Raw genomic sequence first — 12,842 nt, 5'->3', positions numbered from 1 at the left:
TGCTCTCTCCAAAGCCAAAGTAATTTTTCCCCACTTAGTTCCCCATGCTATCCTGTGGATATTTTTATATGCTTTTTTTCTCACTTGTCATTTTTCTGTGCACCAACATTTCTAATTTTTTATTAGTTTTCAGAAATCATATTTAAATGAAAACCCAAGTGTAATGTGTTTTTTCTTACAAGAACTTGAACATATTTCATATCCTTAGAAATGGAAGCCTTTTTGTATGCCATAAATATTTCTTGATACTTTTTTAGGGAGGAAGAAGAATGTTAGGAGTGTTGAATGGAAGCCTTTTTCAGGAAAGTATCAGTTTTGTAGAAGTTATGTCAACAGAAGAGAAGAAAACCATTAATCTGTTTCAGCTATAGGTCTGTTCTATCGACATGCTATATAAATGTTACTTATGTATGATGGGCCCTTAGGTTATGTCATTTATTCAGGTGGATGTGAAGTTGAATGCAAGTAAGGTTACTTCAGTTTTGTTCGTGAGGTTTGCATACCTAAAAACTTTATTAGATCTCACAGACTTGTCATAGTAAAACAAGACATGTTTCTCAACTGATAGACATATCAATCTTTAGTCCCACTAAAGGAGATCAGCTACAAATGACTAGTGTGATAAAAGTATCTCTAGCAAGTGTTGAAAACAGTAGAACAACCTTCTGTCCTAGTCTTCCATTTTTGAAATGAAACACTACTCAATTTTCCCATAGTTTTCAGAAAAGGTTAAAAGTTAAAGCAATACACTTGCCTGAGACTCTTGTTGAACCAGGACTGCTTATGATGTATTGCAAGTCATGAATCATTTGAAGTATAAACCAGAAAAAAATTCCTTTTCTTCATTTTTTTTCCTACTGCCCATGATGTATTCCCTCCAGCTCTTCCTTAATTAGGAAGTTTAAGACCAGTAATTTGTCTCCAGTTGCTTCCTTGAAGCAGAAGGATCAGTAGGGACATTAGCATAGACTGAGCTCCAGACATCTTGCCATGTGCTCTTACCCTACTGTGTAGATTCCCATCAGTCCTAAAAAAGCAATGCTGTTGCTTTTGGTACCCTTCCCCAAGGACAGGGAGCACTGCTGTCTAATCAGGATGCAAGCACAAAACAGAAAAGTCTACAATCTTATGCTGATTTCTGAAGAAATCAGCCTTGATATGTCTTTGGTGTGTTAACTATGGCCCAGCCATGTTATAGTAATTTTGGCAGAGAGAGAAGTTTGCCAGAACGTAGGCAAACTGCTAATGTTTATGGATAAGTTTCTAACAAAGGGATTATAGGCCTGGGTTGCTGACTCAGCCTTCCCTGCCTGTGCAGGGATGCCACTGCCGGAGTAAAGATAACCAGGCAGGTGACAAGGGGCCACAGAGCCCCTGTGATGTGCAGCAGCCAGAGCACCCACAGAGACTCTTTCACTTCTACTGCACCTCAAAGTGGCAGGAAGAAAGGACCTCGGCGAGAGTGTGTTCAGATGAAGGAACCTTTTATGGGAGTTTCTATAATGCTTCATTTTGAATGACTGTGTGGTAACCAGAGTTGGATGACTGTATAATAAGGCTCACCAGCTCTCTGATAGAAACTTTTATAAAGGAAAAAGTTACTGATGAAAGTGAAGGGGGTTTTGTGTGTGTGCTTCTTGTGTGGCTCGAGGTTTCATCTGAATTTCAGTGCCTGTAAAATGAGGGACAACAGGGGAGCAGGCCACAAACCTTAACTCCCTGTGCTCTCTTCCTTGAAGTGAAGGAAGAGCATCAAAGGGAATGAGAGTGACAGACTCTATAACTGAAAGGCATTCTATATTCTTGCTTTAGGTCACAGCCATGGCTTGCATCACAGAGCAAGTCTGTCTAATTTAACATTTATGAACTCCTTGTTTCCAGGGTGCAGTCTTAAGTGGGCCAGGAAACTTAGGGTGATAATACAAAGTTACAGTCATGGTTTTTTATTTGGATTTTACTTTTGGCAATTTTAAAACTTTCCAGGTGTTGACTGTCTCTTATGGATCCCTTTCCTCCTATTCCTTAACCTCTTTTCTCTGCTCATCAGGCTGAAAAAGTAAAAGCCCTACCATGCACCAAGTTTAGCCCAACACTTTTACATGCCTTCTTCCTTTGTTCATAAAATATACTAAAAAATTGCAATATACACATGAATGTAGAGAAACCATGAGGAAAGTGCGTATAAATTGCTCCCACCAAATGCAAAGGGGAACCTTGCCTATCTGATCTTTCTGCATCATGTTAAATTCACTTCTGCATAGGGATCAATAAATGAGAAAGTGAAAGAAGAAATGTAAAATATTTATTAATAATAGATGGGGAACAACATGGCACAAAACTATAATTATTGTATTTTCAGTTATAAGAAAAAAGTATAAGGTAGTTTTTTCCCAGGATTTAAAAAATTTTACAGATGTTGAAAGGTGGTTTTTGAAATAACTTTCAAGCTGTTTCATCTTCCTGCTAATTTTATTTTTTGAGTGCTCAGTATGCAATTTGTTAAATATATATTTAAATATCTATATTTTTATATATGTATATATATATTTAAATATATATATTTACATAGTTATATAGGTGCCAGCACAGTGATCATATGATCTCAGTTATGACAGCAAATGGGCTCAGCTGAATAAGCTCACATTTGCAGTGCAGTTGTGAATTGGTGCACTGTGAAGGTACTGAGCTGGTGTTCCACTGCTGTGCTCAGCAATGAGCTATCTCCTTCAAAATGCAAAATACCTTCTTTGTCTTACACACCAGCAAAACATGAGGATAAAATGCACAAATATTTCTTGTTTTTCACATCAGCTGGCAGTATATTTTGAAGGATAGAATTGATTTTAATAGGAAAAATATTACACTAAACCCCGTGTCTTGGGTTTAGTTATTGGGATAAGTATGGAATAGATTCTGCTGATTTTGCTTCTGCCCAGTAGAATCCCCCATCAGTTCTCTTATTATCTCCTGGATTACCTAAAAGATCATAAAGATGATGTTGAATTCCCAAGGGGTTTTTTTCTCTATTCTTCACATTAAAAAATTTTAAAAGGTTTTATTCACCACCACGAAGAAATGAGTTTCATATAAGCAAAGAATAAATTAGAGATTACTTTGAAAAATATGAACTTTTCTTACTATGTCTGGATATGCTGAAATAATCTAGAATGGGTGAATAGGAAAATGAGAGAATGATTGGAAATCTAGAATACAGGAAATAGGGGAATGTAGTATCTGATTTTTAAACAGGGGACAATTGCAGATAAAGAAATTCTAGGCCAAATAGATAAGAAGCAATACTCAACTCACCTGTAAGCAAAGGATGTAGAAGTGATAAGTAACAACTGACAGATACATCAGACTAAGCTGTCAAACCAATCACTTTTCCTTTAATGGCAGGGTAGCAGAATTCATGGAATGAAGCAGTTGTGAATCACCATCTGATTCTGACATGATTTGAAAGATGTTACCATAAATAAACCAAGAAAATGCAAAATGGTTAAGTATTGTAAGCACATCAAGTTAGAAAACTGAATTAAAAGAAAAAAAAAAAAAACCCAGTTCTAAATGGGTTTCTGTTACACTGGAGCAATGCAGGAAAGGAGGAGTCATTCTTTGACCTCTCCTGGGTTTGGTATTCCCCATTTTTAGTAATGAAGGGTGGAATTGAGCATCTTTATTAATTTTTGTGGATTATACCAAATCAAGGCAAGTCTCAAGCACCCTGAAGATATGAATTCAAAACAGTCTTAGCAAATTAGAGTCAGTCTGGAAATATAAGAGGTGATTAAATAATGCACAGGCCAATCAGATATGCTTAATTTTATTCTTCCTGACCAAACTCATGACTTCTGCACAAATATAAGATGAGGGATGGCACAGCAGATTTGCCAGAAATTATTTTGGCGTTATGAGGGAAAATAATCTGTACATAAATTAATCATGTTAACCACTGGTACTACCGTGTACAAAAAGAAGTGTCACGTATAAATCACAGCAAGTAATATTTTCAGTTTTCTGGTAAAGCCCTCAACTCTGACCTACTGTTCGAGTTACTGCTTTTTAAGAGAGATGTGAAGAAAGCAGGAGCAGTCCACAGGAAAATGACAGATATGATCAAAAACCTATAGAAAAATGTGTTACAAGCAAATTTGAGAGGACTGGGCTTGTTTAGTCTGAAATCAGAAAACTGAGGGGAAATGTAATAACAATTTTCAAATTAGTTGATTCCTGTGAAGTGAACGGCAGTAAGTGAACTTCTATTTACAGTGAAAGTAGGAGGGGGAGGATGGTATGGGGTGTTATATGGAATATCAGAGTCTTTCTATCTGATTTTCCATCTCAGAAGAAGGAAATAATTTCCTCCCCCTTTTTTTACCTCTGTCTTTCTAAATTAATATTTTTCTGTAGATTTAAGTCCTGAAGCCTAAATCTGTATTTAGGCAAATGTTAAATGTAAGACATTTTTTTAAGAAGGCAGTCTGGTCTCTGTTCATTAGAGATTTAAGCATATGGCTAAGTTTAAGCCATTCAAATACTTCAACTGTGCAAGTGATTGAAGTTGGATGCTGTTTATTACATGTATTTGAAATTAATCTGAGTTTAGATTAATATATGTACTTTGCCAACTTAGTTCCTCTATTACTTTGAAAGTTATACATTTTCAAGTAGAAAATTGATGCTGATAAACTGAGGTCTCAAATTCCCGAATATGTACATTACAGATCTCCATTTCTTCCCTTCTTTCCCTTGCTGGCTAGGGGTCTATACATCAAGAATTTGTGTTCTGACCTCATAGTTTGAAAGGTATTGAATTCTTTAGCCTCCAGTATTGAAATCATTGGATGTCTGCTGCTGACTCAGATGGAAGCAAGGTTAAGCCTGTAAATAGTAACATTATTGAAAATCACTTTTTTAACTGCAATTTCCTGACTAACACCAAGGCTCATTTTATGCAACCTCTCCCCTAAAACCCTGCGTTAGTTCTTGTACATCCTCCCAACTATTACCACGGGCTTGGAAAAGCAGCCAGCTTTATTTGCCCACATTGGGGGAGGACACTCCTGAACATGTAGCTATTAAAATAGCAATCTCTCTGTTACTCTGCAGTCCAGGAAGGGACTGCAGACCTTCATTTACACTGCATACCTGAGGGTTGTCACAGCTACTGGGTTTTCTGTGAAAAAGCCCACAGACATGTCACTGCTGTTAATTCATTCCTCCATCAATGAGAAGGTGGTATAAAAGGATTGCTGCATTCCAAGCAACACAGGACTACAGGCAGTTTGATGGCCAAAAGGTGGCATCTGACCATAGAGCATAAGGAGTTAAATTGAGTGAGTGCGGTGCATCAATTTGTAGTTAGCTCCATAAATCCCTTTTACTAATCAATCCCAAAGAGAACTGAGTGGAAATTTCTTGGAAGCCACTTATAGTTAACACTTCTAATGGATAATTTTTTAATCTTTAGCTTTGTAAAATTTAATGCTAAATTACTACATACCCTAAATTACAGCAGGGGGCTAAAATCTCATTCTGTACTTTGTGATAAAAGATAATTTTTTAATTTTAAAAATAGTATAAAAATAATATAATATTGTCTTCTTACTTACTTGTTTTTATTTTATTTTTATGTAAGTGTTTTTCTAATGTTAATTCAAAGTATTTTTGCTCTTTTTCCAGGTCAGGACTCTTTTTTTAAGCAAAAGCACACTGTGATGCTGCCAAATAATTATAACATGAAACCTGTCCATGGCATAAAAACACAGTATGTATTAATCAAGTAGTAGAAATTGTTGCTCTTAGCCATTTAAGCAAAATCAGCTGTTCTGCTGCAAACAAATACAGTGATGAACAAAAATGGTCAGATCCTGATATGGTGTGAATCAGCTTTTCTTCAGTTATTTCAAAAGAGTTACTGCAGTTTGCACCTCCTGAAGTCAGTAGCATATTTTCAGTACCTGCTATGGGAAAGTACTCTTAAGAAGTTCTGGTCTGCACTTCGCAATGTAATGTTATACAAAGACTCACATCATACACGCATGATCACTTGAAATACACCCAACATGAAGGAAAAATTCTCTCCCATACTCCGTAGCTGTCAGAGTAAACTGTGCAGTGTAAGGCTCAGGTGAAAACTTGGCTCTTGGGTTCCACCTGCCTGCAGTTGCCCAGCCCAAAATACTCCCTTCAAGTGTTATTTATAACCACCTTTGTGAGCAGCTGGTTTTGCAGGAATCGTTTTGGTGACGTGGAGAATCAAAGGTTGAAATGGTGATGTCCGAGGATCTGCAGTGAGTTTGCCACTCCCTCCTTTGCTCATCAGTGTCTCATAGCCATGCACTTCACAGACTCAGCTTACATATTCCTTTTCACACAGAATAATATCATAGAATAATCATAATAAGAGTTTTTGAAGAAACTATTTGCAAACAGATCTGCCCTAGTTTTATTTTTGTCTACTCCTTATTGTCCTGAATTTTCTTCGCTGGAGCAGGTGATCCGGTTGGGAAAGAATATGAGTTCTATTTTTGCTTTTGTTTTCATTCCATCTCTTTAAAAAAAATCCTGTTAATTGGATTTTTTTCCCCCTTATCTCATCTGGTAAAACAGATGAAGTCTGGAACTGAACATCAGTAAATTCAAATGTAGTTATGAATAACTGGTGGTAGCATTGCACAGTGGTTTCCCAAGGTATTACATAATAGAAACAAACATGCTCTTGCAGTACAATATTAAGACATACAGCGTTTCAGCACTTTCTGTGCTTCCAACAATTAAATTACAGTCTACCCTGTGCTAGGCTTCAGGAGGAGGAGGACAATTCTGTTCCCATACGACCCTGTGGAGTATTAAACCTAGTTATTTTATTAACTAAAGGCTCTCTTGGGAAAGCCAACTAAAATTATCATATCCTCTCACACACATAATGTAATTAAGGCCCCTATACAAAAAGGTACTTAAGCACATGCTTTACTTTAAGCACAAAGGTAGACGTCTTGATTCAATCAGGATTACTGCTGGGTTTAAAATTAAGTGCATGCGTAAGTGCTTTGTACTGAGGTTCCTATCATCAGAATAGCTAGAGAGCTATCAGGAGATAAGTTTTGCCTTGTTATCCAGAATTAAAATGGATGAGCGACAATACTTTTTCCCCTCAAGTTGTTCTTGATGCCTGCTCAGAACTTTCTGCACAGCAAAACCTGCAGGAATTCTGAGGTCTCGTCTCAATTAAAACAAAGCAAAACAAACAAAAAGGTGTTTTTGGTTTTCTGTGGGTACCACATTCTTATTTCCTTGTTTTAGGCCTTTGGTTGGAATATCATTGGTTGGAAAGTCATTTAAAAGATACTGTATGTTGCCATTGATTTTCTTAAATGACTGTCCTAAATGAACACTCGGGGGAAGCTTTGAGAGTGAGCTTCTCAGGACTTCTGGGTTTTTCTTCCCATGAGCTTTATATGGTCATCACTGAGCTGAGAGACTGGGAGTGGTGCTGTCCCCCACTAAGCTTCTATGTCTACGTGCAGTGGTGTAGTGTTTCAACTCCAAATTTCAGTCATGTCCTAGAAATTAGACAGAAAACCTCAAATCAGGACTGAAGAAGGTAAAACCTGACATCGAGACTAAAGAATGGAGTAGCTTCCCTTAAGTTACCCTTTCCAGATTTGAACTGTCCTACTGGGAGTATAAAATTACCTATAATGTAACACTGCCATCCTCAGCCATGCTTTTACCCTCTTGCAGCAGTGTAAAGAATGCACACTTACACTAACCTACAACAGACACAGACCCAGATGCTCCAAACTTGTGAAGGGCTTGTGGCTGTGGCAGGGCTGGCATTCCTTTGATATGGTTGCTTTGACAAATTCAGGAAAACTTTATAACGCATGATAATAAGATCCTTAGCAAATTTCTTTCATTTTCACTTTTTTAAAAAAGTTCTTGGTGCACCTGCTGAGACAAGACAGAGGGCAGAAAGGCCAACATCCTGTGGCTGCCCTATGCTGCAAAGGAAAGTTATGGAGATTGAGTTAACATTAGCTAGATACTGCCTTTTATAATTTTTTAATATATTTATTTATTTATATGTGCTATTTATATTTACTGTCAAATGCCATGAAGTGTCTGTAAGGCAGGCAACACTCCCTCCCTGAACACACCTGTGAGTGTCTGAGGTGTACTGGAAGTCCTGCCATTCTCTGGTCATTCCCTGCTGAGTACCAGGAATTTGTATCCATTCAAATTGGCATCTGCTCAAGTCTCCTGATGGTGGTGAGCCAGGGATGCTGCTGCTCATGTTTCACTCTCCCTTTAGACAAATCTTTGTTTGTTTAGGCTGTCAGAATCCTATCATTCCTGAGCACTGATTTCACATAGTAAATGTTGAACAACCAACCACATTATCTTTTGTGCCTTTCCATCCAGCTGCTTCTTCCCCCTTTACTCCTCCTTTCAGTCCTAAATGTATCTTTTCCTTTGCTGGCTGTCAAACGTATCTTATACTTCAGCTGAAGGAGAAAATCCCTTAAGCCACGATGCCACATGTTCAATGCAATGAAAAGGAGTTTGGCTTGTGTTAATCTAGGTGTGCTATATCCCGTGCACCTGGGAGGAGTGTGTGGATGTGCCATATTGAGACGCCATACATTACTTATCTCTGAGCTGGAGCACAGAGAAACAAACAGCCATATGGCAAATGAACTTTGTTTTTTATTACTTTGTTTTATTTGTTTCAAAATAGCGCAGTGCCACAAATCCAGAATATTAACAATACTCCATCTGGAAAGTGGAAGGTTTTGCTGCTTTGCCATCCCAGTATTTTAACTTTTTTGAAAAACTTCAGTTGCTGTCCTTGCCTCCCTGCCTCGCGCCTCAGGGATTTGCCGTAGCCAGGGAGGTCAGTGAGAACAAAGCACCTTTCTTTTGTCTTTGCCGGGCTCATTAAAGACACAGATGCACAGTGCAATAATTCTGATACTAAATAAAGTGAATCAATTAAAGCTATAGTTGGATGATGTCCTTACTCCATGATTTCTCTTCCTTTTAAAAGAGAATGGAATGATGACTTTCTTACTGTTTCTTTTCATGTCAAGATAACTTTTTGCCATCTAAAGCACTTAAAATAAACTATTCTTAGCCTAGATTTGTAACACTATAGTTATGTGTATTTACATGTGCCCATATTTTCAGTGTCTATAGCTCTTTTCACTCTCCTTATTCCTCAAGCAACCAGAGGTGGGAGTGAGTATATTAAAAACTGTTGCAGTCACGAACAATGCAGTTCTAATTATAGGGAAGTGCCACACTGTAGTCAATCTCTCAGCAGTTCTAATTATAAGACATCATCAGGTTAAATTAATAAATAATGAAAGTTAATTTAGAAGAACTTCTGCAAAAATATAAATGACATTTTTACATACAAGTAGAATTTGTAGTTAAACTGGAAAATGTCATACAATAACTTTATAGTTGCATGCACAAGTCTGTGAATTCTTTGCTTTGATCTTTTTCCTCAGATATACTGGCAGATCATGTAGGCTGTCAAATGGACATGCTAATTATGCATTTACAAAATTTTCTGTGCTTAGTAACAGATATAAACTCAAATCAAACCATACTGCAATCTCTTCAGGATACGGACAGCGATGCTTTGTCCTTTACCTGTGTACTTACTCTTCCTGGTCACCTCTTGACCATTTCACTTTTCTCTGTTTTGACACCTGTGTACCTTAATCATACAAAAGAGACTTAAAGTCCTCTCATGCTATAAGCAGACCATAGCAATAATTAAAATTATTATGCTTATGGTTTTGTCCACCTCCCAATCAAGGCTTAGATGGTTTTCTCTATTCTTGACTTCTTGTACTCTCCCAAAAATCAACATGTATTGTTTTATTTTCCATCTTTATAATGCTTTTATGAAAGACAAAACACCTAATAGACAAGGTTCTCTGATGTGTGGTTAATTGTGTCATTTCATTTTCTTTTTATGGAGTTTGCCTCCTACCAGATGGACGCCTGAAATCAGCCCCTAGAAGGGAAACGTTAGATGTTCTAAAGTGACTAATGATCTAGAGAGTCTGGGATATTGCCTGTGAAACTTTATTTTGCCAAGTTCCTGTATTTATTTGGTATCTTTCAAACCAAGTGTTCACTTCTCACGTTTCTGGTCAAATGGGCGAAATATATCCCTATATCCCTATTTGTAGATCTTTGTTGAACAGGAGTCTTGCCTTTGATTTCATACGAACAGGCAACAAAAAAAACATTTCAATTACAAAGGACACAAGATTGCAAGCTGCAAAAATTCCTTTGCTTCCATTTACTGCTTTTTCTGGGATCCATACTGATACTATTACAGATGTTAGCAATGCGGAATATGAGCGTGGAGTTGATCACAGCCTCAGAAGTGTCCAACGCTTTAATATCAAAGCATTAAATTATAGGAATTTTTTCCTTCCTTTTCTCCTTAAAAGTGATGAGAGGAATAATGGTGAAACAGTGGGCAAAAATAATTGAAAGTATACCCTTGTCTTACTCACTTAGCAATGGACAGTCTTGAAAAATAGGTGTCTGTTGAACAACTTCTGAATATGGTGCATTTTGTGCCTGAGATTACCATGCTAATGACAGTGAAATGGAGTAGCCATAAGGAAATAAACACATTTATCTTCATCTCAATTTTATCTCCTCTTGTGTATCCCTGAAGCTCAGCATATCAAATCATGACAGATAGACTCTGCAACTCTTTACTGCTGTTGTCAACTCCATCACTACGGTGAGATCAAAGCGGTCTTTTAGTTCCATATAAACACTTACCGTTCTAACATATTTTATAGAGAGAAAAAAGAGACTCCACCACCAGCCTTACTTGGCTCTGCCCAGTGCCTTCCCTCTTAAAGTCATAACTGGTGGTTCCTGGAGGAATTTTTCTTCAGCAAGAACTTTTTTGATTCCTACAGCTGCCGTGTCACACCTCCTCTTTCGTGCTTGCTGCACAGCCCAAGTCCTTCCAGAAAATTAAATTTAATTTAATGATTTGGTGAACTCACTGGAAAATCTTCTGTCCCAGTTTTGAAAATAGGTGATCTCAAATAGCAGCAGCAGCTGAAAAAGCCAAGGAAGAATTTTTACTATGTTTTCCTAAACAATTCCATGATTTCCATGGGACCTAACTTAAAGTTCCTCAATATTTTGGACTGACTCTACTAAACAGACAGCAATAAAAAATTCATTAGTTGCATACACTGGTAATTTGTATTAAAGGTGATGCCTGACTTGACTCATTGTAAATTAACTGCAAGATTATAAAAAAAATTGCTGTGTCTAAATTAATGCATAAACCAGGTTGGGGATGAGATGGAAGAGGAAGCAGAGGATGGCAATTTTCTTTTTTTCTTGAAAAAGTACATATGATGGTGATGATGATGATGATGACAACATACTTTCACACTCAGATTTTCAAGACTTCAGCCTAGTCATTGCCATTATATCTCTGTGTAGATACAGACATGTATGTAGACATATTCACATTTCCACAGAGTAGTCGAGTGTTTTTAAGGCTAGGGCTTCATGACAGATTTGAATTCTCCCTGTTTAGATACAATTTTATTTGCATAGCTCTACTTTCAGAGTCATCCTATAGGCTTTCTTGGCATCAGACACAAGTGCAGGTTAAGGGTGTTAGCTCTGAACTTTTGTCATCAGCATTTCTGAAGCCATAAATGGACCAAACATGGTGCAGCCCAATAGAGCTTGGTCCTACCTTGTCAGCAGGCAACAGTTTTAGACCACAATTGTCTTTCATGAAATTGTTTGAGATAGAAAAATAAGTTAATTTGATAAAAGACTGAAAAGTTAACAGTAAATTAAATCAAAATTAAATTTTGTAACTTAGTTTATTTCTCCCTAACCAGTTGGAATAATTTTACCTTTCTCCTACACACACTGAATGCAAATTAATATCTACTTCTTTGAAAGTTTTACAAAATTACCTTAATACACATTAGGTATTAAGTCCGTATATTTTTTTTCTTTTGATCTAATAAGCATTGAAGATGAAAGCAGTGACAGCAAATGCTAACTTAGGTGTTAATTTATTTCTGGAGTGTGTGTGAGGGTTGTACCATGTATGGAATGTAGCTTATAATCTAAACCTGGCAGGGGGAGCTATTACACTTCAGTAACATTTGTAAGCCCTACTTGCAGAGAATTCAAGCCAGATAGTTTCCTACTCTTTTGAAAAACTAGAAGAGATTGTATAATCAAGGCAGACAATACCTAAATATACTTTTCTTACCTCATATATCTTCCTTTCATGTCCTAAAAGGAAGCCTGCTCTCTCCTAATGGAAATTCTCATTTAATTTCTAGTCTTGTGGTTCAGCAAAATTAGAAATGTGCTTTCCCAGTGTTGGTTACATTCACATCTGGCCTCAGAGCAGCAGGTAAAAATCTCTGTAATCTACTCTGAACACTGCCTGATTTATTTCATTTGGAATAAACAGCTTTAAAAGGCATAGAGTGTTTGGAATATTTCTATATGTGCCAGGATTTAGATGTATAGGAAAATTAGTAGCTTAAAGGTATTGGTAAATATTATGGTTCTTCCATAACCATTCCGGGAAGATTGGAATTTGAACTGTAGGAGCTAGGACTGCACTGGTAATAGTCCCTTGAACATGCATATCTAGGAGGAGGGCTCTGCAGAGTGGGTCACATTTAACAGAAGTGATTCATTCATGCAGGAATTGATACTGAACTCCTTACAAAGGTAGAAACCCAGCACAATTTCACTGGTGTCACGTGTTTTTTTGTGAGAGTAAGTGAAAGTCACAGACA

The 12,842-nt window shown here is 37.1% G+C and overlaps 1 long non-coding RNA gene across 1 annotated transcript in view; it reads left to right on the top strand.

The window, feature by feature from the left end:
* The window catches only part of LOC146442698 (uncharacterized), a 71,689-nt gene that overhangs the window by 33,732 nt on the left and 25,115 nt on the right, over positions 1-12,842 (top strand). Inside the window, exons 6-7 of the long non-coding RNA XR_014849436.1 lie at positions 4,761-4,890; positions 5,683-5,767. This is a non-coding gene — a long non-coding RNA (uncharacterized LOC146442698). The remainder of the gene's footprint in view (positions 1-4,760; positions 4,891-5,682; positions 5,768-12,842) is intronic.

The sequence above is a fragment of the Lichenostomus cassidix genome, chromosome 1Ab (assembly GCF_008360975.1).
Source record: "Lichenostomus cassidix isolate B80296 chromosome 1Ab, HeHo_3.0, whole genome shotgun sequence".
NCBI lineage: Eukaryota > Metazoa > Chordata > Aves > Passeriformes > Meliphagidae > Lichenostomus > Lichenostomus cassidix.
This window is presented reverse-complemented; position numbering and strand designations above follow the sequence as displayed.